Here is a 25,695-nt window from a genome sequence, read left to right on the forward strand (position 1 = left end):
TTTGTTAGAAGTTTTGGATATAAGAGCCCTGACCTTGTCTTCCTCTGGCTGCATGTCTTGATCTTACTCATTAGTGAGTGTGTAAGAAAACATCTTTTTCACCAAGAAAATAACCTTCTATAGTCTTACTCTTTTTCCCATTTGTTCATTTTCCTAGCCAATTATTTGGCTTTTGAGCTCTTTGTTAAGTGGAGGGCATAGTGACCCAAGTTTCAGGGGTTTTGTGCAGCTGTTTTCAGAGGTATCTCTAGGGACCTGTAAATTCTCAGTTCCTCCAAAGTGGTATGATCAAAAGAGAGGTGTTTACTCCTCTCCTGGACTGCACTCTGGTCCTTGAACCACCACTAGCACTCTTTTCTGCCCTGAAACTAAGAGGAATGTTCCCTCTCCACAGCCACCTCCAGCACCGCCATACCAGCACTCCTCCTAACCCCATGACTGCCACCTGGGACTACTACCCAGATCAGCTGCTCAGTTCTCCCACCATCTGTAGGGTGGGAGCTTCTGGAGCAGCCACCACTGTGGCAGTGGCTGCCGCCACCCTGCAGGTAGGACTGAGGCTGGGACTGGACCATGCTCCCCTCTCACACAGGTAAGGGAGCTTTCCAACTGACCTTGGAAGCTGTATTTGGCATTTGTGGGTTGAGAAGTCTGAAAACAGCCAAGTGGTTCAGTGCCCTGAGGCCTGCTCCAGTCCTGTTGGCTTTACTGGGCACTGGGCTGCACTCCACTCCTATCATGGTGCAATAGACCCTTCATGTGAGGCTTCCAGATTGTCTTGGGCTAGAAATCTGCTTCATTCTGTCATTTCGTGTCTTCCAGTGCTCTAGAATTTGTTTAGAGTTATTTTTTACAGTTATTTTGAGGGGTTTGGGGGAGATCTCAATCAGATCCCTTCTTCTACTCCACCATCTTCATACAGTAGGTTCTTAATAAATGTTTCCTTCTTTCATAGAAAGTTTAGATAGATATTTCCTACCCCCACCCCAAACAATTGATATAAAGTTGAAATTAATTGTTCTTTAATAAAGTTCATTTTTATAAACCATTTGGTCCTGTTCCCTCCCAACCTCTTTGGCAATTAATTTATGGCTTATTCAGTTAATTTTTTCTCTGCCTAGGTTACATATTTAATTTCTTCATTTTTATTCTGATAACCTATATATTATATATACTTATTTTTAAAATGTTTGCAATTTTTTAAAGTTAACATCCTCAAGGCATATATTTGATAAAAATAATTTCTAGTAATTTTTTTGAGTCCTACATCTTTTCTGAGACCTCCATTTTCTTTTTTTGCTCTGGAAAATTGTTTTCCTGTATCTTAAAAATAAGATTAGATAATACTTTATTTAACTAATCAGGTATTTCAAAATATCAGCTTCAATTTTTGACATGTTATTTAATTGTATCTTTTGATGGAATTATCTGTCGATTCATTGATTTGTTCTTTTACTAATCAATTATTTAGGATGAAATTATTTAGTCCTCTTTTTAGTTTGGACTCTTTCTTCAGATGCCCTTTATTGACTAAATTTTCCCTATGGGCTGTTGTCTAAATTTATACTATGGTCAGTGAAGGGTATATTTAATATTTTAGTTTATTTTATATCTCCTTACAAAGTTTTAGTGCCCCATTATATAGCCTTTTTTTTTTAAATGCTACCGCCGAATAATCACCAAAGAAATAATCTATTATACTACCTTGTTCTATTTTGGGGGTAAATTCATCTTATTTACATTTAAATTTATGCTTTTTTCTTTTTGGCAAACTTTCCCCTACCATATTAGTTTATACAGTTTCTTCCTTTTAGCCACCAACCTACTCTTTAAACCAAAGAAGGTGGTAGAAAATATATGATTATGATGACATTATAAATCTATGACTGTAGTGGTTTGATCCTGTTCCTCTGTTCCAACTCTCCAAGTTGATACAAACAGTCTTATCTTTCTTCTTTATCCCCCACCTCTTTTGACATTTCTCTTCCTCCTTATGGTTCATCCTCCAAAGTTAAACTGTGTTTGTCTATGTCCTCCCATCAACACTTTCTCCTGACTCTTAAACTCACTCTCCTTCTTCTTTATCCCTGCCTGTTTTGCTGTTGTTTAGTATATTTCTCCACAATTTTTTTGCTTCTTTGTATGTTCAACATTTTTTCCCAAGTTCGGGTAGGAGTAAGATTGATGAAATTTTCTCTATCTTATTAGGATATTCTTCTCTTATGTGTTAATTATGTGAAAATATGTTCTCATTTCATCCTCATTTTTCTCTAGTATATTTATTTCCCCATCTTCTTAAAACCTGTAATATAAAATGACCTTATCTTTAGGCCTATGTTTGTCTTACAATATTTTCCTCTCTAATCCTTGAAAGCAGTGGAATTCTGATGGGATGTTTACTCTCCCTCCATTATAATATAAGCATTTCTTCTTCAATTAGGCACTCTAAATTTTCAAGTGTGTATTTATCTGACTAGGTTTCTCTTATCTAGTGTTTTTATTTAAATTATTCTACCTCATTATATTATTTATCTGGAATGGCATAAAATCCTCTGCTCCTCTAAAAGTTCATTCATTTTTTCTTGTAGGAGAATGAATTCTGCCATGTAGGACAGATTCTTGGTTGGATGCCTTTTGATTTTGCCTTTTGAAATATACTCTCAAATTAACTGCTTAAGTCAATTCTAGAATGGTTCTTGATATTAAATATTTTTTCTAGGTGCTTTCAGTATTTTTTTTCATTTGCTTCAAAGCTCTGGATTTTGCCAATGTCATTCCTGGAGGTTTTTTGTCTTTTCTTTTTTCAGACAGTGATCAGTGGATTCTTTCTTTTTGTTCTTCGCCAGTTGGTTCTAATAGATCTTGGCAGTTTTAGGATTACTTGAAATGTGTTATCATATTTGGTTTTGTTTTATTTACTAAAGGTGTTTAAAAATATATGAGAATTTTAAAATGTTCTCTTCTCAAACTGTTTACTGAGTCAGGTTTTTTTAAATTATATTTTGCTACATTTTTCAATCTTTTATTTTTATTTATTTATTTTTAGTATTTCTTGTCTTAAGCAGCCATTGAGTTTTCTTTGATCCATTATATTTTGAGGGACTTGACTATTTGTATAATGGTTCTCCAAACCAGGCTGTTCCCACCAGTCCTCATTGCTAGGGTGAGTCAAGGCATTATAGTTCTCTCCCACATAATTTCTTTCCTATTGTATTGGCCCTGATCATGACCCACTGTCCATTTATTCCTCTTGAGGTGCTACAACCAGGATGGTTCTTCCCACTTCTTAATACCAATACCTGACAGAGGTTTTGATTGATGATCTCTGCCATTTTCTTCTTTCTTGGCTAAATAAAATCTTGAGAATTCCATCTGTACCCCAAGAAAATTAGCATGGAATCTCACATTTCAGCCACACTTCCACAACCCCGTAACTTTACTGTCTCTTGAAGTTCGGACCTCTTTACTCTTCACCAACTGTTATTCAGCCCTATGAATCCTCCCAGTCATTGGGAATACCTCAGATTCTCTGAGAGCCCTAACACAAATCTAAGCTAAAAACCAACCTCTCTCCTAACCTTTCTAAAGGCAAGTTTGTCTATAACTCTTTGTAAAGTCTCTCATCATCTAAAAATTTGGATAAGTTTGGGTGCCCAGTGAGTTGAAATACTATCTAAGAATCCTGGAAAAGTACAAAGGTGCTTTTATCCAGGAACAGCAAGGAGGTCAGAATTCATGAATCAAAATGTAAAATGACAGAAAAGATAGAAAGGGGTTAAGTTATCAGTAGCTTTAAAACCTAAACATCAGTTCTTTTGTGTGACCCTAGATGTGATAAGGAACTACTGGTGTTTGTTGAACAGGGGACTAACGTGTTCAGACCTGAGCTTTAGGAAAATCTCTCTGATAGCTAAACAGAAAAAGAAAATATGAGTGGTGGGAGACTTAAGTCAGAGACACCAACCAGAAAGTGATTGCAACAGTTCAGATATGTGGTGATGAGGACTTGCAACAGTATCATGGCACTGTCAGAGTAGAAAAGGGCACTTATTTGAGAAGTTTCAAAGGTATAATCCATAAGGCCTGGCAATAGTTTACCTATGGGGGAAAGAGATTATGAGGAGTCAAAGATGACACTTGGGCTCTGAGACTGAGTAACTTGGAGGATAATGGTACTATAACAGTAATAGAAAAGTTTGGTTGAGGAGAGAATTATAGTGGGGAAGAATTTGGTTTTGGACATGTCTGGTTTAAGATATATATGGGACATCCAGTTTGAGATGTCTAGTAGCTAGTTCTAGATGTGAAACTGTAAGAAAGGAAAGAAACTAGGTCTAGATAACTAAAACTGAAGTTAAGCTTAGAGATAATAATTTAATTCATGGGATCTGTTAAGATCACCAGTGAAACAGTATAGAGAAAGAGGAGAGTGCCTCACAATTTGTTTTATTTATAATTGAATTGGTCTGTTTTCACTCTACTGCCCTTGTTTCCTCTCACCCCTACCTGACTGCAGTTTGAAATCTTTTATTCCATTCATTTTAATCCAATCTTCAGACTCCCCACTGAGTTTGTTTTCCTTATGATTATTTCCTTCCTTATCCTACTTTCCCTCTTAAATTTTCCTCTCTCCTCTTTTTAACCCTATATATTTTCCTTTTAGGTTTAATGCATTCCTAATACATTCCTACATTTTTTGTATCTTGATATGTTGTCATTCAGTCATTTTTCAGTCATGTCCAATTCTTCATGATCCCATTTGGGGTTTTCTTGGACAAGCTACTGCAGTGGTTTGTCATTTCCACCTCCACTTCATTTTACAGATGAGGAAACTGATACAAACAGAGTTAAGTGACTTGACTGAGGTCACACAGCTAGTAAGTATCTGAGGCCAAATTTAAACTCAGGAAGATGAGGCTTCCTTACTCCAGGTCTGGCACTCTATCCACTGTGCCACCTAGATGCCTCATCTCTCTGTTAGTGAATGCATATATAGGAATGTTTTCAAGATGAACATCAAGTTCTCTTCCATATTTAGTTCAAGGGAAAGTCAGGGTCATGTGATGCCCACTTTATCTACATATTCACCAATATTTGTATATTATTCATTATATGAATCCTTATTATGTGAAATAGTAAATTCATTTCCATTCCTACTCTCTTCCTTCCCACTATAGTTCAAATGCCTCCCATTTCTGTTTTCTCCTAAGATCATCAAAAATAGAACAAAACCACACCTGGTATCTCTCTCTTTCTCCCATCTCTTTCTTCCTCTGTTCCTCTCCTTCCCCCCTTCCTTATTTATTTTTACAATATTTGAAGATATTGAGGTTGTGAGAAGACATTTGTTTCTTCTCCCCCTACTAGCATGTAAAAATAACACATCATATAATGTTTTCCAGTGTATGCCTTCCTATGTTTCACTTATTTCCTTTCTTTTAACATTTCAACATACATACTCAGTTCAGCATCAGGAATGCTCAGAAATCCTCTATTTCTTTATGAGTCTATTTTTTGACTTGCAGCTTAATACTTTATGGCAGCTTCTGCTAAATGTTATGTGACCCAGACTATGACTCCTTTGTGCAGGAACTTTTATTTTCTTTATGGCCTTATGATATTTGTATCATTTGCATTTTTCCTTCTTTCTTTTCATTCCTTAGATTTTATTTTGCTATTTCTATATATATATACTGATGGTGCATAAGGCTTTGCCCTGGGAAGGGATGTTAAAGAACTGGGTCCCTCTTCTAGAACATGAACAGGTTGAGAGTGTTTTCTTAACAAACTGTCACTGACCAATATTGAATGGATGCTTTCTTTGATAATTGTGTGCACCAATGTTCTCCCAATAAAAGGAGAAAAAAAATAATATATGATAATGCAGACTTGCCCTAGAGTACAATGTAAAATATTATTTGATGAGCCTGTACCAGAAACACTTCCTTTAAAACATTGATTTCATTCTTTCAATAAGCATTTATTTAGTGTCCATGATATGCCAAGCACACTACCAGGTGCTTGGAATACAAATATAGAAACAAAATGTTTCGAAGTGCTTACATTTTAAGACATTTAAGCTATATTCCTTCATTCTGCAAGAAGCCTTTCCTAGTCCCCTTTAAGCTTAGTGCCCTACTTCTTAAACTATCCCTATTTTTTTGTATTTATCTTATCCACGCAGTTATTTTTGTGTTTTCTCCTTCATTAGACTGTGAGTTGTTTGAGGGTAGGTGTTTTTTTCGCCTGTTTACATACCTAACACTTAGCACAGTGTCTGGAGAATACTACTCATTTTATGAATACTGATTGACTATTAATGGGAGAAATTGCTTGTACTCACACATATCTAAATGCAAAGTGACTAGATTTGGGGGTACAATTTGTGCAGTTCCAGATGAAAAGACTTTTGTTTTTGGTTTGTGAAAAACACAGAAGAATTCCAAAACACCTTAAAAACAAACAAGCAAACATCAAATGAACATTCTAACATTTCACCATGGTATCTCTGGCACGCACATCACACCTTTTGCTTAGTTCATGTTGTCTTTTAACAATTGATATACGTTTTGACAACTTGTGTCTGTATTATGCTAGCAAGTAAAGAAATAGCAGGTGTTTCCACTTCACTAGTACCAGTCATTATAGAATTGTTGGTTTCTTTACAGTTTCCCTTTGGAGATCTCTTAGAACTGAAAATAAAAGGCATAGATTAAAAAAAAAAACTCTTTCCTTGAGACAGTCCTATAGAATCAATATACAATTGTGATGGAGATTTCTTGGTCATTTTTCATAGGAAAGTGGCTGATATTGGTAAATTATACTGAACAGATCAGTATATCATATGCTCTACTCCTTTATTGTCTTTTAGCTATCAAAATAAATTATTTGAAGTAACTGGATGTGCTTTCCTGACTTGTTCAACTTGGACCTAACTGATCTTATTTCCTGAAAAGGGGAAGGAAGTAGCTGTGTTAAGCCTTGTGGCAGAAGTATCTTTTCATTACTTTTGTGAAAAGAATTGGAATTTTTCTACACATGACAAGAGGATTGTGCCATTCATCATTTGGCAAGGGAACACTTTCTATAAAAAGCATTCTATATGGGCAGAAAACTTGCAGTAATGGTACAATGGGAACATCTTAAAAATGTAGTAATAGAATGAATTACTCTGGCAGTTTCTTTATTGGACAACATTTCCACACATAGGTTTAAGACGCTGGCCAATCTATAATCTTTATCAACTACTTTACCAAGTCATTGTCTCATTTAATTTGATTAAAAATATGAATAATGGAGTTTATGATGTAGTAAGTATAACAGTATACTCTGGAATCAATAAGTGGCAGACCACTTGGGCTATTTTATAGTATGCTTCTAATATTATAGAAAAATGGATAGTCATAACCATTGGTCAACAGTCTCCAATTCAAATCAAAAAACATCACTGTCAACCATGAACAAAATTCTATGCTAGATCTTAGAAGTACAAATACAAAAATAACCCCTGCTTCAAGGAGCTTAAATGATAGAGAGGAGGGAAAGCATAATTGTAACGAAGATTTTTTTGCACCTGGGATAAGTGCTACAAACTTTACCCCCAAAATGAGCAGTTAAGAGGCTTTATTTCAGAGAAAGGGTAGGGGTTAACAGATTAACAGGTCATTTTTCCCCTAAACTTGAAATCTAACAAGAACATTTCAGGGGGAGGAGTTGTACAGAGAGTAATCCTCATAGCAAATAGATACATGCTTCAAGACAGTAAACTTCTAAAAAAAAAGAACTTTAAACCATCATACCTTCTAGGTATCATGTTAGTGATGGACAATAACTTAGAATCATTTAGTCTATTTCCATTTTACAGGGGAAAAAACTTCTAGGGAAAATTCCTAGAAGGTCAAAGTGACTTGTTCAAGGTCACAAATCAGAGCAGAGTTGAGGTGGAGTTAATTCTTATAGTTTCCCAAACAAAGCTAGGAAGAGCCTTAGAGATCACCTTGTTAAATCTTCCCATTGGAACAGAGAAAGATACAAGACAAGAGTTTGTGTCAAAGCCTTAACTAGAAGCCAGGTTTCTTGGTTTAGAGTCCAATGCTTTTTCAGTAAGATTATTGAAAAGTAGCCTTTCTCCAGGGCCCTAGTCCATCCTGACTAACAAATATTGGTATCATGCCTGAGAATAACCATCTGGACAAGGAGAGGAGATACTTAATTCTCCCCTATACACCATCACCCCAAACTCAACACTGCTGCCCTCTAGACCAAAGGAAAATTTGAGAAACCAAAGGCAAATCTCAGAGAGAAAGTAAAGTATAGATGACTAACAAACTAGTTCCATTCCTTTCCTTGCCCATTAGAAGTGCTTCTGCACCTAATTCTCTCTTTTTATAGCATCTGATAAGAAGACGCTGGGAACTCTAAGGCTGGGGATGCATTTGGCCTACCTTGAAGCAGCTCTATCTATTTCAGTTTCTGGGCCAACAGGCCAATAACATCCCTCTCTTGACTCATGAGACATCCTATTTTTATTTCTAGCAGTTTTGGATATATAATAGGGGTTTAATACATGCTTGATTGACTAAATTCAGCCCAGTTCTTGTATTCAAACTCCACCTTCTAGTAGAATGAAAATGTAGATCATGGTATCTGGTGAGGAATCTGGTGATATGGCCATAAGATTTGAAGGTATAGCAGGGATTCCCAACTATGAACATAAGGAGTGGAGTCAAGAGGAAATCCATGGACTAGATACTGAATGTCTTGGGGGAAAGGATAAGTGCCCTTAGAGCAAAGGCAATATAGATGACAGTGTCAAGAATCTGGATGAGATAATATAGATGGATAGACTGAATTTCAAAGGTTATTAATGATTCTGATTGAGGGGACTCTAGAAGTGGAGAGTAAGGAGTAGATAGATGCCTCCAACTCTCATCCACTAAGGGACAATCTGAATCAACCTGGGCATCTCTTCAGGTGCCCTGGCACCTTTTCTTTACTTTGTAAAATACCCTCTAAAGATAAGGTTTGTTGTAAGGATTGAATGAGATATTTGTAAAGTGATTGGCACAGTGCCTACCACATAATAGAGGCTACATAAATGCTATTATTATTAGAAATAGTTATACACATATAAGTAACATATTTGTATCTATATTGATAGATACAGTTATATCTTTCTATCTATCTATATATAAATATATGTGTATATCTGTCTATCTACACAGAGAAGGGGAGAGAGAGAGAGAGAGAGAGAGAGAGAGAGAGTGAGAGAGAGAGAGAGAACAAACATGCCAGGCAGGGTGGAGTATACCTGTAATTACCTAGCAGACCTCTCAAATTCTGGATATGTGTGTATGTATATATGTATATGTATAAGCATAAATGTGTGTATGTATATATTTGTGCATATACACACATACATTCACATAGAGAGATATAGAGCTAGGTATAGATAGATATAGATGTAGGTATGTGTGTATGTATGTATATGTGTGTATATATATAAATATATATATATATACACACACACATTTTGGGCATATTCCCATTTTTTCAAATGTCATTTCTCTTGAATAAGAATGTGGTGCTTAATTTCTATTGGACATTTTGGTACTGAGAATAGATCCAGGAATGGAAAGTAAAAGTCAATGAAAAGTTTTACATATATTGTAACATTGTAGCATAGGCTGATACTGCCCATTCAATTGAGTTCGTTCTAAGATATCAGAGTGATATAAGACTTTTTGCAACGTTTCCACATTCAAATTCTCTATAAATTTCCCAATCAGATATAAGTGTAACCTCCTCTCAAGCAAAACAAACACAAAAGCAAAAGCAAAATGGGGACTCCATGAATTATTGGGAAATTCTCAAGAAGCAGAAACTCCAAAATGATAGTATAAGCTGTGAATAATTTGCAATGAGTGATGATGTGTAATCAATAGATTTTTTTTTTTGCTTTTTGGCAGGGCAATTGGGGTTAAGTAACTTGCCCAAGGTCACACAGCTAGTACATGTGTCAAGTGTCTTAGGCCGGATTTGAACTCAGGTCCTCCTGACTCCAGGGCCGGTGCTCTACTCACTGCGCCACCTAGCTGCCCCTAATCAATAGATTAATCAATAACAGCTACTGATAATTTTAGTTGAGCAAAGTGGTACTTTGAAAAGACCATTCTGGCCAGCAAGAATAGCAAAGATGTAATCGGGAACCTCAATAACTCCGTGATTGTACACAATTGAATGTTGACCTGTTTATTATAAGAAAACTAAATTTGCTAATGTTACTTTGCAAATTCTTTCTGTCCCACTTATGTAAACTACCTTTTGGAATGCACCGAAAAGTCTTAGATTGGGAATGGAGTGAAGACAAAATGAGTTAGAGAAGCAAATTAAAAGTACTGAGGTTTGATAAACCCTATTGGATGTACTTTTGCAACTGACTACGGGCTCAGGTTGCATATTTAATTGATGATTCATTTTATTAAATAGAGAAAAGGAAAAGTATACAGGGTCAGATACTTCCCAAAATGTGAACTAATTTTAATCCCCTATTTACAGGAGGAAAAAAAAAAGAAGGTAATTTTAATTTCACTTTCAAACTACTGGTGGCTGCCATTTTTTTTTGGGGGGGTCCAGAGTTAAAAAAAAAGAAAGCTTTGTCCATAAGGGAAAATGGAGCTAAAAGGACAGCTTCTTCAAAGGAAGGAGACAGAGTGTACTTTTCCCTGACCAAAGCACATTGACAGTTTAGCCCTTCTTACACGCACGACAGCTATCAACAATACTAACTGAGCTAGATAAATTCTATTATTCTGGAATTGTAGAAAGGAAGATATGAGTTTTTATTAATTATGAGTGGAAAATTAAATTTACCTACAAATATTGCCTTTCAAGTCATATCTACAATTTGAAAGTTTAAAGTTAACACCTATTTAAGTTGGACCTCACTGATTTCCTAATTGCATACCCAGACATCACCCCTAAACAAGATCTGGTTCTGCCCTATTAGACATATTTCCCTTAACATGAATGGAACTTCCCACAGAGCAAGGGACTGATGCCACTGTTCCTGATTCTCCTGCTCCTCTGAGAGCAAGGTCCTACCTACTGTGAAGTTGAATCTGCTTAATTCCCGTTTATGTAAAGAAAGAACTGTCTGATGATGCCCATTGAAGAATATGGCTCTCGTTAGTAATTTGCTGCCTTTATGTAGTTCCCTCCTTCCTCCTTCAAAAATCTTGACCAACTGGGACATTGTAATAGAACAAAAATTATTTTAGTTGAATTAAAATAATAATTGTGATTTTTAAAGTACGTTAAAGTTTGCAAAGCACTTAGCATATATCATTTCAACTGAGCCTCAGAACACAACTTTAAGGTAGAATTTACAAATGGTGAGGGGGCAAAGGGATAGAAAGGAAGGTACTGAACTTTAATTTCATTAATTTCATTCCTTAACTTGAGCATTTAATTTCATTTAATTTCTTCATTCCCAGGTGAAGAAACTCTCTACCAATAAAAGTTGACATTTTCTCTGAAACATTCTTAGAGAGTTGCCTAGGTTTTGCCCAAAGTCAAACAGCCAGAAAGTGTCAGATAACTCATATGAACCTAGTTCTTCCTGACATCAAAGGAAGCTCTCCATGTACTATTATTTCTGTCTCTCTCTCTCTCTCTCTCTCTCTCTCTCTCTCTCTCTCTCTCTCTCTCTCTCTCTCTCCCTGTCTGTCTTACAAATACTATCTCCATTTTCCATATGAGGAAACATGAGGCTTATACACTCAGCTAGTAAATGTCAGATGCAGGATATGAAACCAAATCTTTCTAATTTTGAGTCCTACTCTCTATTGAATATAATGCTGAGGAAAAGGACCCCCAAAATGGATAATATTGGAGATTGTATGTGAAATACAGAGAATCATTTTAGAGATATAAACCCTTTTCCATTTTAATTCCAGAACCAAGCTGGGAAGGAATAATAAGTATCATAGCTTTGAAAAAAACATCTAAACTCTTGGTTGTAAAGAATGTGTCCTTTCTCATTTCTATTGCTTTCTAGTCTAGCCCAATAATGATGCCTCCATTACTTTAAGTGACAAAAAAATATTCTGCAGATGTAGATTCTATACCAACCACTTAGTACTATAGTAGAGCCATATTCAACATATTCCCTTCTGCAGGTGTGGTTCCCATCAACTTCACTAGGTGGTTAAAAGCCCTATTAGGAATGCATAATTAGGCCCTAAGTAGGAATCTAATTATTCCCCTGAATTTCTCCTTGTGATCCTTCATTATATAGATAGCTATTTAATACACCATTATATATAAAATGATTTAATGCCATTCTTCAAGAATGTCTCTCTCTAAGAAGCACTCTATATGCTAATTAATGGCAAACATCAAATCAAACATGTGTATTTTCATATAGTATTTCTTCATCAATTAAGCACTTATCTTGTACAAGGGATATTGAATAAATCCAAACATATGGGGAAAAATAAAATATTCTTTCTGGGTTCATTTACAATGTGTAGTAATTAGAAATAAACAACCATGGAAGAGGCAAACTAAATACCAATAGTATGATATTTGACACTTACTTATTACAGTGCATTTCCTGAAACCCTCTTCATTATTGACATAAAACATAAAGACTGACCTTAAGCTATGATTAATGAATTTTATCAGTCTTTACCTCTGTAATGTCTAAAGGGCCATGAATATTGATCCAGTGCCCTGTGATAATCAGCAAGAATTGATGCTTTTGCTATAATAAAAATAATTTGATTTTAGCCTTCATTTATTATGAATATACCTTACCGGGGTGTGGAGACCAATCTAACCAGAAAAAGCATAATTTTTTGCAACTATAAATAATACAATGAAAAAAACATAATTCAAAAAATTAGAGATACACTAGATTTGATTTTTTGGTTGGTATTCGAGATATCTGTATGTATAATCTAACATAGACATAAACTTAACTAAACATATAGAGTGATGGATTTCAAGTTGGGAAGACCTTTGGTTCCAACTAACTGAATATCTATAGAAGACAAGTAAAAGGAGATGCAAGTCCTACTATCCTCTGCTTTAGAATCAAATGAGAAAATATTTTCAGACTATTTAGCAGTGCCTAACAGATGGATTGTAAATGTTTAGTAAATGATTATGCCATTTCCCCTTTAGCAATAATATATTTGGATTATTGTGTATACTTCTTGATGCTACAGCTTGGAAAGGATCTTGACAAGTGGTCTAGAGGAGGGTGACTCTAATGATTAGGAGACTGAGTAACAGCAACTTATGGTAGTAAGTTGAGGAAATTCTGGATATTTAGCCTGGAGAAAAGAGATTTAGGGGAAACATAGTATCTGTCTTCAAGAATTTGAAAGGTTGTCATATAATGAAGGTTTCAATTTGCTTGTATCCTGAGGGCAAAACTAGGACTGATGAATAAAAGCTGCAGAAAGGCAAATTTAGGATTGATAAAAGAAAACACTTCCTACCAATTAAAATATTCTAGAAATAAAACTGGCTGCCTGGAGGGACTTCCCTAGAAATCTTCAAGTTGCATCCCATATCAAATTATTGGGCTTATACTATGGGTGTGGAGTGGAATGGATGACTTTTCAGATCCCTTTCAATTCTGAGGTTCAATTCAACAAATATTTGTCAAGCACACTATGTCTCTCAGTGTTAAAAGCACTTGAATAAACAGATAAAAACAAGTTCCTGCCCATTGTCAATTTATAACCTCACAGAAGGCAAGATTAATTTGAAATGAACATAAATGCTATGATAAAAGCAAAAAGTTTGAAGAAGGGAAGATTGACTTGAACTAAATATAAATATAATAATATAATAAAAGAAAGCTTCATGGAGGAATTGTGGGATTAGTTGTAATATGAAGGGAATATAGGATTTCAAACAGGTAGAGAGAGAGAAATGAATTCAATACAGAGAAGACATTATGTGAAAGGGGTTGGAGTTGGTAATGGGCAGAATGAGAAGCAGGCTGGTGACTAGTCTACTTTAGCTGTAATTAAGAAAATATGGAGATTGGTAGCATGATAAAAGGAAAAAAGTTTTTTGGGAGCCTAAATTTAAGGGGCCTTTAATGATAAGATGAAGCATATACTTTGTTCAATCAGCAAATTAAATTCTATAAATATTAAGTACCTAATGTTTGCCCTTTTTAGGTACTGGGAAAATGGAAAAAAATGAAATCACCTTGAAAAGCTAAAATTATGGCTAAATGGAATGATAAAATGTAATGGTTATTAATGTAATGGTGTACACCTGGGATAAATAGCCTCAAAAGTACAATTTGGGGGAGATTACATGACAGTTTGCGTGCTGTAATAACCTGAGGGCTTTAATATATTGTTAGCTAAATATACATAGAGTTTAATGTGACATTGTGTAACTCTAATGTTATTTTTGCAGAGTCTGGAAGAGTTTCACACCTGAGATAAGTGATTGTCCTGACGTATTCTGCTCTGGTCAAACCTCATCTGCGGCACGGTGTTCAATTCTGTGTACCAAACTTTAGGTAAGCCAGTGAAAAGTTGATCTGTATCCAGAAGAGAGCAACCAGGAATTTGAGGAGACTCAGGCCCTTGTAAAGTGAGGGTCACTTGAGAGAGTCGGGGATGTTGAGTCTGGAGAAGGAACAAGATCACTTTATTCAAATATTTGGTTGGGAAAAGGAAATGGAATTGTACATAAACATTTTGTTTGATCCCAGAGCATGTAGTATCATAGATCTAGAAGAGAAGCAAACCTCAGAGGCCATCTATTTCCAAAACTTCATTTTTAAAACAAAAATCCATAAAAGGATACATGTTCAAGTATGGAAAATTTTAAACAAATCATTTCTGTTGTAAAACAGAATGGGCTGCCTTAGGAAGTAATGGATATTCCCTTACTGGAGTTTTTTTCACATAGCAAATGAATGACCATTGTGGGGAGGGGGCTTTAAAAATGGGATCTTTTCCATAAATCTGATAAGTAAACTATTCCTTGCTCTCCCAAGTTACTTATAGTATCAGCCTTTACTCCTAAATCATGAACCCATTTTGACTTTATTTTGGTATATGGTGTAAGATATTGGTCTATGCCCAGTTTTTGCCCTACCATTTTCCAATTTTCCCAACAGTTTTTGTGAAATAGTGAATTATTAGCCCAGAAGCTGGCCTCTTTGGGTTTATCAAAGAGTAGATTGGTAAACTTGTTGATTTCGTCTACTTGTGTACCTATCCTATTCCACTGATCCACACCCATGTTTCTTAACCAGTACCAGGCAGTTTTGATGACTGCTGCTGTGTAGTACAGTTTAATATCTGGTGTGTCTAAGCCACCATTTCTAGCATGTCTTTTCATTAATACCCTAGATACTCTAGACCTCTTGTTTTTCCAATCATGAGCTCTTTATTGAGGAATTAAGACTTATATTGAAGAAAGCAGGAAAAACCATCAAACTGTATAGGTATGATCTGAAAAACATCTTTTATGAATCTCTGGTGGAGGTGATGAATAGGTTCAAGGGATCAGATCTGGTAGAATGACTGAAGAACTATGGACAGAGGTTAACGATAGGAAACAGCAGCAGCAGAAACAACAACAGTTTTTGTGAAATAGTGAATTATTAGCCCAGAAGCTGGCCTCTTTGGGTTTATCAAAGAGTAGATTGCTATAGTTGTTGACTTCTCCATCTTGTATTCCTATCCTGTTCCACTGATCCACACCTCTGTTTCTTAGCCAGTACCAGGTAGTTTTGATGACTGCTGCTCTGTAGTACAGTTTAATATCTTGTATGGCTAGGCCCCCTTCTCTAGCATTTCCTTTCATTAATACCCTAGATATTCTAGACCTCTTGTTTTTCCAGATGAATTTTGTTATAATTTTGTCCAGCTCAGTAAAATAATTTTTGGTAGTTCGATTGGTATGGCACTGAATAGATAGATTAATTTAGGTAAAATTGACATTTTTATTATATTAGCGCAGCCTAACCATGAGCAACTGATAATTTTCCATTTATTCAGATCTGACTTTATTCGGGTGCAAAGTGTTTCACAGTTATGTTCATATAGGCCCTAGGTTTGTCTTGGCAAATGGACTCCCAAATATTTTATAGTGTCTACAGTAACTTTGAATGGAATTTCTCTTTCTGTATCTTGCTGTTGGGCTTTGTGAGTAATGTATAGGAATGCTGAGGATTTATGTGGGTTTATTTTATATCCTGACACTTTGCTAAAGTTGTTTATTATTTCAAGTAGTCTTTTACTTGATTCTCTAGGATTCTCAGAATTCATGACCCAACACGAGATAGAGAGGATTACAAAATGCAAAATGGATAATTTTGATTATGTCAAATTGAAATGTTTTTGTACAAAAAAAGCCAATGCAACAAAAATTAGGAGGGAAGCAGAAAATTGGGAGAAAATCTTTACAACTAGTATCTCTGATAAAGGCCTCATTTCTAAAATATACAGGGAACTGAGCCAAATATATAGGAATACAAGTCATTCCCCAATTGAGAAATTGTCAAAGGATATGAACAGGCCGTTTTCAGAGGAAGAAATTAAAGCTATCTACAGGCATATGGAAAAATGCTCTAAATCACTACTGATTAGAGAAATGCAGATGAAAACAACTCTTAGATACCACATCTCTCCTGTCAGATTGGCTAAAATAACAAAAGAGGAAAATGATAAATGCTGGAGAGGATGTGGGAAAATTAGAACATTGTTGCATTGCTGGTGGAGTTGTGAGATGATACAGCCATTTTGGAGAGTAATTTGGAACTATTCCCAAAGGGCCACAGGAATGTTTATACCCTTTGACCCAGCAATACCACTTCTATGGTTGTATCCCAAAGAAATCACACAAGTGGGAAAAGGACCCATATGTACAAGGATATTTATAGCGGCTCTTTTTGTGGTAGCCAAGAATTGTAAATCAAAGGGATGCCCATCAATTGGGGAATGGCTGAACAAGCTGTGGTATATGAAGGTAATGGAATACCATTGTGCCATAAGAAATGGGGATGATACGGACTTCATAACAACCTGGAAAAACCTACACGACATAATGCTGAGTGAGCGGAGCAGAGCCAGGAGAACACTGTACACAACCACAGATATATGGATTCCGTGAGGACCAACCCTGACAGACTTCACTCTTCTCAGCAACACAAGGTGCAGGCACAACTCCAAAGGACTCACGATGGAAAATGCTATCTACATCCAGAGAAAGAACTATGAAGTTTGAATGCAGATTGAGACATACTTCATGCTCGCCTTTTTCTCTTTTGTTTTTGTTTTTGGGTTTTTTTTTTCTTTTTTCTTTTTTTTTTTTGGTTCTGTTTCTTCTTTCTCATGATTCATTCCATTGGTCATAATTCTTCTCCGCAACTTGACTAGTGTATAAATTAATTCAATGCGAAGTCATTCGTGGTAGTTATATGAGATTTCATTATGTCTTGGGGAGGGAGTAGGGAGGGAGGGGAGAAAATCTGGAACTCAAAATTATGTAGAACCATCTGTTGTAAACTAAAAATAAAAATAAATATTAAAAAAACAAAAAAAAACAAAAAAATGGGATCTTTGTTAGGTATAAGTTGAACTTAGATACTTAGATACACTTTGTGGTCCTTTCCCTAGACCTCTGATCTTTGATCCAATGCTAACCCATGAATATAAGTTGCTGCACAGATAATCCAGGAGTTGGGAGGAACTGCCACTGTTAACTCTCTACCTAAACTTTGCTAACAAATATGTGGTTATGGGCGGGGTGGGGGGAGGGTGTGCACAAATCTTACTCCTCCCATTACAGGAATTGAGCTGGTAGGTACCTTCAGAATCTTTCATTATGAACAGTTTCCCTAGGGCAGAATTTCTACACAAGCATTTATTTTCTTTAATGTTCCATAATTGATAACACTTTCCATAGCTTGGTAAAATATGTTCCACTAACCCTATATACTTCAGATTAATTTATAAGCCCACAGATCCAGACACTGAAGGGACCTCCGCAGTCATCTAGATATAGGATGATGAAATCACAATTCAAAGAGTTCAAGTGACTAGCTGAAGCTTACACAGATAGTTAATGTCAGATGTTGACTGTAAAACCAAGTCCTTTACTTCACAAAGTCAATACTGTTTCCACTGAAGCATGCTTCTTCCCATGTGTTCTTATCTTCACATATATTCTTTCACTCACCAATAGGTAATGTTTTTTAACTGTAGGGTCTATTTCAATGTTTTCTTCTATCAACAGCACCTTTAACAGCATCTAGCAATACTATGGTAGGTGATTAAAATATGTTTGAAATTTTTGTTTAAGTTAAACTAGAATTTTATTAAGTGGGCTGTCACGGGCTTCCGAAGCCTCGTAACTATGCTCGGGGTTCCCCCCAAGCCCCAGGCTTCTGCCTAAGCAAAGGGCCTGATCTCGCGGACAATGTACGGGGCGGGAGCCGAACAAGATGGTGAATGACTCCGTCTATTATTTCAGCAAGCAGCACATTTATACCTTTAGTGACGTAGGTACATTCTTTGGTTACATGGGTGAAAGACAGGTAAAGCTAATACACCTGGGTCCTAGGACCACCCTGACTCCACCTACTCTCCTTCCCTTCTCTTCCCACACTACCCAAAGCTCCCTGCGGGCAGGCATTCCAGGCAAAGACCGGAAACTCCACGTGGTCAGGCAGCCGGAAGTTCCACATGCTCTGCCAGAGAGCAGGAAGTTCCACGTGGTCAGGCAGGTCTGACCTGGAATCGCTAGGGAGGCAACAAAGGTGAGACCCCTCCTCCTGGCTCCACCCACATCCCAAAGCCCTGAGTTAATCTCAGCAGGCCCCTGGGCCTGGAGGTCCGAGGAGGACAGGGCTCAGCTCTAACTCAGCCCGTAACAGTGGGCCACATAAATAATCTCAGCAACAGTTTCAAGTCTCAAAAGTCTACCTTTCTCATAAATACGATACCTTCCAGTGGGATGCAGTCACATAAAAAGAACAAGGAAAGAACTGAAAGCTCTTTAATAAGTTTTCAAAAATATAAATTAAGTGAAAAAAATTTATTCAGCTATACCCCCTGTGAAATCTTTATATTTCCTCCATAGATGACAGAAAGCAGAGTTCTAACCAAGCGCTGGTATCACAATTGGTAAAGAGTCATCTTTAGAAGAGTATCCAGCTTTAGAAAAACTTCAGATAATTAAAGACCCCTCTAGGTCTCAGCACTAGCAAATGGCCTAAGTCAGACTATGAGGGCCCCAAGGAAGAGCATAATATTAATCACAGAAAGTAGTGGAACCCTATACTAGAGTCCCTGAAGTAGCATCAAGTTAAAAAAAAAGCTTCATTGGTTGGTAGTAGCTATGAGATTATCCTCTTTTGTTTAGGATCATTCATACTTCAATGTATATGTATGCTACCTTTGTTTCTATTAATCTTTATTTTTTGGAGTATAACCCTTAGTTCTGTGATAATTAACACCAATTTGCCGTGGTTCTCAGGTGGCAGTAGAAATTATTAGTTTAGGAGTTCTCAGTGAATGTCAAATCAGTTTTCTATCCCCAAAAGTTTAGAAAAATTCTTTCTCATGTTAAGAAGTTGAATTTTAGGACACCAGCAAATGGTATGTGGGTGGATAATCAATATGTTGTTGCAGTTAGAAAAAAAACACAAAAGATTCATGATTTCCTCTATGTAGGAATTTCCTTGTAGAATAAGGATGGCAAAATATCTATATAGTATAGAATATTAGTCACAAAGAGGTGAAGTGACTTGCCTAGTGGTCAAGCAGCTAGTAGATATCAGAGATGGAATATGAACTCTTCTTGACTTAAAATCCATCACTGTATTCATTGCAACATATTATCTCAAAAATATCTTTTATGCATTTGAATACAAGTCATTTTGGAGATCTTAAATGCTAATCAAAATGATCTGCTAGCCTTTATTTCTTTACTGATAATATTTTCACAGTTATCTTCTGCTGCCTCATTGTATGTGCATTTAAACCTAAATAACTATAATTTCTGTGTATCTAAGTGTCAGATGTATTGATCTGAGAATAATAGCAGTCCTCTGTATGTGTTAAAAGTAAAACAATCTGTAGTAAATCATGTGACAATATCATCTGTGCCTCTACTCTTTAAAAATAATGAAAAAGGAAGATTTTACATCTGATGCATATAATTAATGTTCCCAGAAAAACAAAACAAAACACTGAAAATCCTTGACACCACTAGGGCCTGTTATATTCAAATTAATATCAAATTACTATTAATATTAATATTAATTAGTATCAAAATAGCACAAATTTCTCTATAATAAGTGTGGGCTTAATAAATATTAAGTTATAACTAATAAATATTATGCATTTATTACAATATAGGGGCAGCTAGGTGGCACAGCAGACAGAGTGCCAGGACTGGAGTTAGGAAGACTCATTTTCTGAAGTTCAAATCTGGCCTTGGACATTTTCTAGTTGTGTGACTCTGGACAAGACACTTAACCCTGTTTGCCTTAGTTTTTCATCTGTAAAATGAGCTGGAGAAGGAAATACAAAAGCAGTCCAGCATCTTTACCAAGAAAGCCCCAAATGAGGTCATGAAGAGTTAGATATGACTGATAATGACAGAATAACAAAAATGACAATACATTGCCTTTGCGTTCCTGAAGTATTAAGTTTTAGTCAAAAATAGATTAGTTGCACATACTTTGTAAAGCAGAGACAAAGTATTTTCAATTGCTATTTGACTTGTACATTTTTTTCCTTTCTGTGTGTTGAATTATATAACATTCATGTTTCTATAGCTAATGACCTTTCTGTGAGATAGATAAATAAGAAAAGAATGAAAGGAAAGAAGGAAGGAAGGAAGGAAGGAAGGAAGGTAGGAAGTAAGGAAGGAAAGAAGGAAGGAAGAAAGGAATGAAGGAAGGAAGGAAGGAAGGAAGGAAGGAAGGAAGGAAGGAAGGAAGGGACAGAGGGAGGCGGGGAAAAGAAAGGGAAGGAGAAAGGGAGAAATAGACGGTTTACATCTCCTTGAATGTAGGCTACTAGACCTAGAAAAGATCTTAGAACAAGATTTATGTGAGTTTGTGTATTTTTTCTTTTGTTATAATATACATTTTATTTTATTCGTTTAAAAGCATTATTGTAAGAAGTCTCTAGCTTTCATCAGACTGTCAAAGAGTCTATGGTACAAGGAAAAAAGTTTAAGAACCTCTGCCTTATAAACCAAATTTTCCTTTATCTGAAGTTTCGAATTAGGGAATTGATTTTTTAAATGACATAGAACTTTTTAATTTCACTACTTAATAGCAGAGTTGAGGTTAGAATGCAGGTAAAACAGAGATTTGCCCATCACATCAAGCTATCTCTGTCCTTATGTCCTATCTTATTTATGATATACTCTGAATTTGGAGAAGGGTGGTTGTTTTCTTGGGATTCTTTGTTATATATTTACCTGGCAAAAACAGTGAGTTCAGGTTATTGTGGGGAGGAGTTTCAGAAACTTGCCTGGGATTGTCTCTACTACTTCTTATTTCACCTGATACATAAGCAGCAAACAAAGGTAATGCAATCATGTTTTAAGTGGGCATCCAATTAATCCAAATATATTCTTGTATTTCTGCATTGCATGCTACCTAATATCGACTGCTATTATTTCTGATTTAAAGCTTTTTCTGATTTTCCCCGCTCCTTCAAGCCTTCTAAAGGCCTTTATTTATGGGGATTAGTACAAAACTTATTCACTTCTAGAGATGACTTTAGTATTTTTAGTCTGCATGGCAATATCACAAGTATGTATTCAGAGATTCTGATTATCTTGAATTTTACTGGCTTTTATATAAAACAAAAGCCCTTATTCCACAGGAGTTGAAGTACAGAATATTTTTCAAAAGCATTTGTAATCCACCACTCATTTTACATTCCCTTTATCAGAAAACCAACCTGCCTATCATTTAGAAAATACTAATTGAGTTCATACCTATGGTAGGAGGCTTAATGTGTGACTATACATGCTAAGATTTTAGAGAATGCTAACTGAACCCATACCTGTGATAGGGAGCTTGGCATATTAGCAGATATTATGAGTTTTGAGATTTCTGATCAAAGTCGCCGAGGAAACTCAAATTCTCACTGTCATTGTTTTCAAAAGGTAAATAACAGTCATTTGTGGATGCTGCACAGTGCAGTCACTGTGATCTGATCTACTTCTTGAAGCTAGCTTAAGATTGATTAAATGTTCTTATCACTATTGCCAAGTTAATCTTGTATGGCATCCAGGTTTTTCTTTTATCTCCTGTACACAGTATCCTTCAGGCTCTACAAAGCTGAGCCCTAAACCTTCAAGGAGGGGAACACAGCAGTCACTCTTCCATTTTCACCAAAGTAGCTCTTCATAAACCACTCCCTGAAAGTGGTTAGCTTCTGTTTGGATGCAATCTTGATTCTCATCAAGTGCAGAAAACAACTTCAAAGTAATAAGAAGATTGTTTTCTACCCACATTAGGAAATTTTAATATTTATGCATACTGGAACAGAATCCGCTTAGCTGTTGTTATGCAAAGCTAAGGGAAGATGTTTATGGAATTGCAGGGGTTAAGGGAGGTGAGAGGTAGAAGGGGAGGGAGGGAAATAAGATCAATTTATCTAATTTCCATCATCACCATTTTATTAGTGTCTTTGCTGTAATGTGGTAACCAAAACTGAAAGATTTGGTATGATCTGGGCAAAGTACATTAGGACTATCTTTGCACTAAATCTAGAGACCATGAATTTCTTAAAGCAGTTGTTGTGAGGGCTATCTTCCATACATGAAGCATGGGGATCATCGTATGGCTTGAAGAGAGGCAGAATAGACATCTCTAGGCTCTTCTCTTCTTCCCCATTCTTCTTTAAAGGAGATTTTAATTTCTATGAAGAGGAAAAGCAGTAGGTTAGGATCTGTTTGGCCACTTGGCTCTCCTCTGAGAAAGGGAGTATAAGGCTAGAATTTTGTGATTTTCAGGTTTGATTCAATTTCTGATTACTATTTTATTATAGAGAAAAGCTTTACCCTTTCCAATCAGATACCGATTCCACTTTGGACAGCACCCATTTATCCAAATCATGGCAAAATAAATCAGAGAAAGTATGCATAGGAGAATATATACCAGACAACAGAGAGTACAGACTCTTTCCCACTGGGAGTGAGTTCAAAAAAGAGCATCTTCAATCTCATATGAGGGGAAGTTCCGCAGTCTCCAGTGTGAGCAAACAGGAAATAATGTCATAATGGATACTACTCAATCGTCTCATGTCACCTTAATCCCCCTGAAGTGGCATCTTACATATTTTCTCTCAAAGACGAAAGGCAGAATAGCCCAAAGGAACCTCAGAGCTCAAACAATACTTTAAGAAGGTCTGAAGAAATGCAGCAAATCAAAGAAAACTAAAGTGCTATCCTTTTTTCCCCACTCTCAACAACTCCACCCCACTCTTCATCCAGGATCAAGGCATCAGTCTCGACCAATGAGGAAAGAATGCCATACCAATGGGCTTTTGGCCTATGGTTATATAGCCAAAGGTTGCATTAGCTTTTTGGGTGGGAGGGGAGTAGAGAGGGGGCTGTTGCTGTTGTTGTTGTTCAGCCTTCAGTGGACCATAACTTTCTAGGTCCTTTTATCCTCTACTATCTTTCAAAGTCTGTCCAAGTTCATGTTCATTGTTTCCATGACACTATCTATCCATCTCACCCTCTGCTGTCCCTCCCAGTTTTTTTTTCTTTTTCCTTCAATCTTTCCCAACACCAAGGTCTTTTCCAAAGGGATCTGTCTTCTCATTATGTGACCAAAGTATTTAAGCTTCAGCTCCAGCATTTGACTTTCTAATAAATGGTCTGAATTTATTTCTTTAAGTATTGGTTGATTTGATTTCCTTTTTGTCCAAGGGACTCTCAAAAGTCTTCCCCAATACCACAATTCAAAAGCATTCATTCAGTAGCACTCAGCTTTCCACATACATACATACTTACATACATACATGTGTATATGTATAGATATATGTGAATACATGCATGCATATATGTATATACATATGTGTGCATGTATGTATTTAACTATGTAGACATTTGTTGGCAAGATGATGTCTCTGCTTTTTAGTATGCTGTCCAGACTTGCTGTAGTTTTCCTTCCAAAGAGCAAGCGTCTTTTAATTTCATGGCTGCAGTCACCATCTGCAGTGATCTTTGAGCCCAAGGATATAAAATCTGAAGCTGCTTCCATTTCTTCTCTCTATAGTTGCCAAGAAGTGATGGGACCAACTGCCAAGATATTAGTAGTGTTTTTTAAAGCTTCAAGCTAGCTTTTACACTCTCCTCTTTCACCCTTATCAGGAGCCTTCTTAATTCTCTGCTTTCTTCTTCATTGACCACACTGAAGTAGGGAGGAGGTTACTATACCACATTGTTACTTATACTGAATGTGTAATGCACTACAGATCCCGGATATTTTTCAGTAAAAACAACTTTATCATTATAATTTCACCATCTTGTACATAGGATAATAGTTTCAGAGCCCAAAGAGATCTCACAGGTGATGAACCTAACATTCTTAATTTACAGGTGAGAAAACTGAGGGCCTGAGAGGTTAAGTGACCAGCACAAAGTTATGCAACTAGCAGAAGATAGAGTGAGACAAGATATGAACTCCAGTCCTTTGACTGTAAAAGCAATAATCTTTTCCCTAACCCATGCTGTTTTGTGAAGGTAACTTAAAAAATAAATCTTTATATTTATCTACATTAAAATTTCTCTTATTTTATTCAGAACGTTTTATATTTTGATACCTTTTATAGATCCTGATCCTATCACCCAACATGTTAGCTATCTCTCCCAAATTTATGTCTTCTGAAAACTTGATAAGCATGCCATCTATGCCCTTAGCCAAGTCGTTTTTTGCCCAAGGTTACATATCAACTTACTGGCAGAAATGTAATTCAATCTCAGATATTTACATTACAAACACTTTTTTTTTCTACTGAAAAAACTGCCTGTGTGTGTATGTGTGTGTTTGTATGTGTGTGTATGTGTGTGTGTGTGTGTGTGTGTGTGTGTGTGAGAGAGAGAGAGAGAGAGAGAGAGAGAGAGAGAGAGAGAGAAAGAGAGAGAGAGAGAGAGAGAGAGAGACAGAGAAACAGAGAGAGAGAGAGAGACAGAGACAGAGTCAGAGACAAAGACAGAGAGAAAGAGAGGCAGAGAGAGAGACAAAGACAGAGACAGAGAGATGGAGGGAGAGACTTCATAATAATTAGAAAACTTATCTCCTATTTATCCCCTCTCAAATCCATCATCCTCATATCTATCAAATTATTATTCTTAAATCAGATGTTTCTTCTCCTGATGAAAAACCTTGCTTGACTTTCTAATATCTCTAGCACAAAATTTGCATTCTTTTTCTTATTTTTTTGTATTTTTAGTTTACAACACTCAGTTCCGCAAGTTTTTGAGTTCCAAATTTTCTCTCCCTCCCACTCCTCCCCCCTCCCCCCAAGATGGCATGTAATCCAATATAGGTTCTACATATACCTTTTCATTAAAATTATTTACATAATAGTCAATTTGAAAAGAAGAATTATAACCAATGGAATGAATCATGAGAAAGAAGAAGCAAAACCAAAAAAGAAGGAGAAA

The 25,695-nt window shown here is 36.2% G+C and overlaps 1 long non-coding RNA gene across 1 annotated transcript in view; it reads left to right on the forward strand.

The window, feature by feature from the left end:
- Nucleotides 1-505: 505 nt before the first annotated feature.
- LOC118847496 overlaps nucleotides 506-25,695 on the forward strand; it is a 59,925-nt gene continuing 34,735 nt past the window's right edge. The window contains exons 1-2 of the long non-coding RNA XR_005010217.1: nucleotides 506-592; nucleotides 14,449-14,554. This is a non-coding gene — a long non-coding RNA (uncharacterized LOC118847496). The remainder of the gene's footprint in view (nucleotides 593-14,448; nucleotides 14,555-25,695) is intronic.

Source organism: Trichosurus vulpecula, chromosome 1, assembly GCF_011100635.1.
Source record: "Trichosurus vulpecula isolate mTriVul1 chromosome 1, mTriVul1.pri, whole genome shotgun sequence".
In the NCBI taxonomy this organism is placed as follows: Eukaryota; Metazoa; Chordata; class Mammalia; order Diprotodontia; family Phalangeridae; genus Trichosurus; species Trichosurus vulpecula.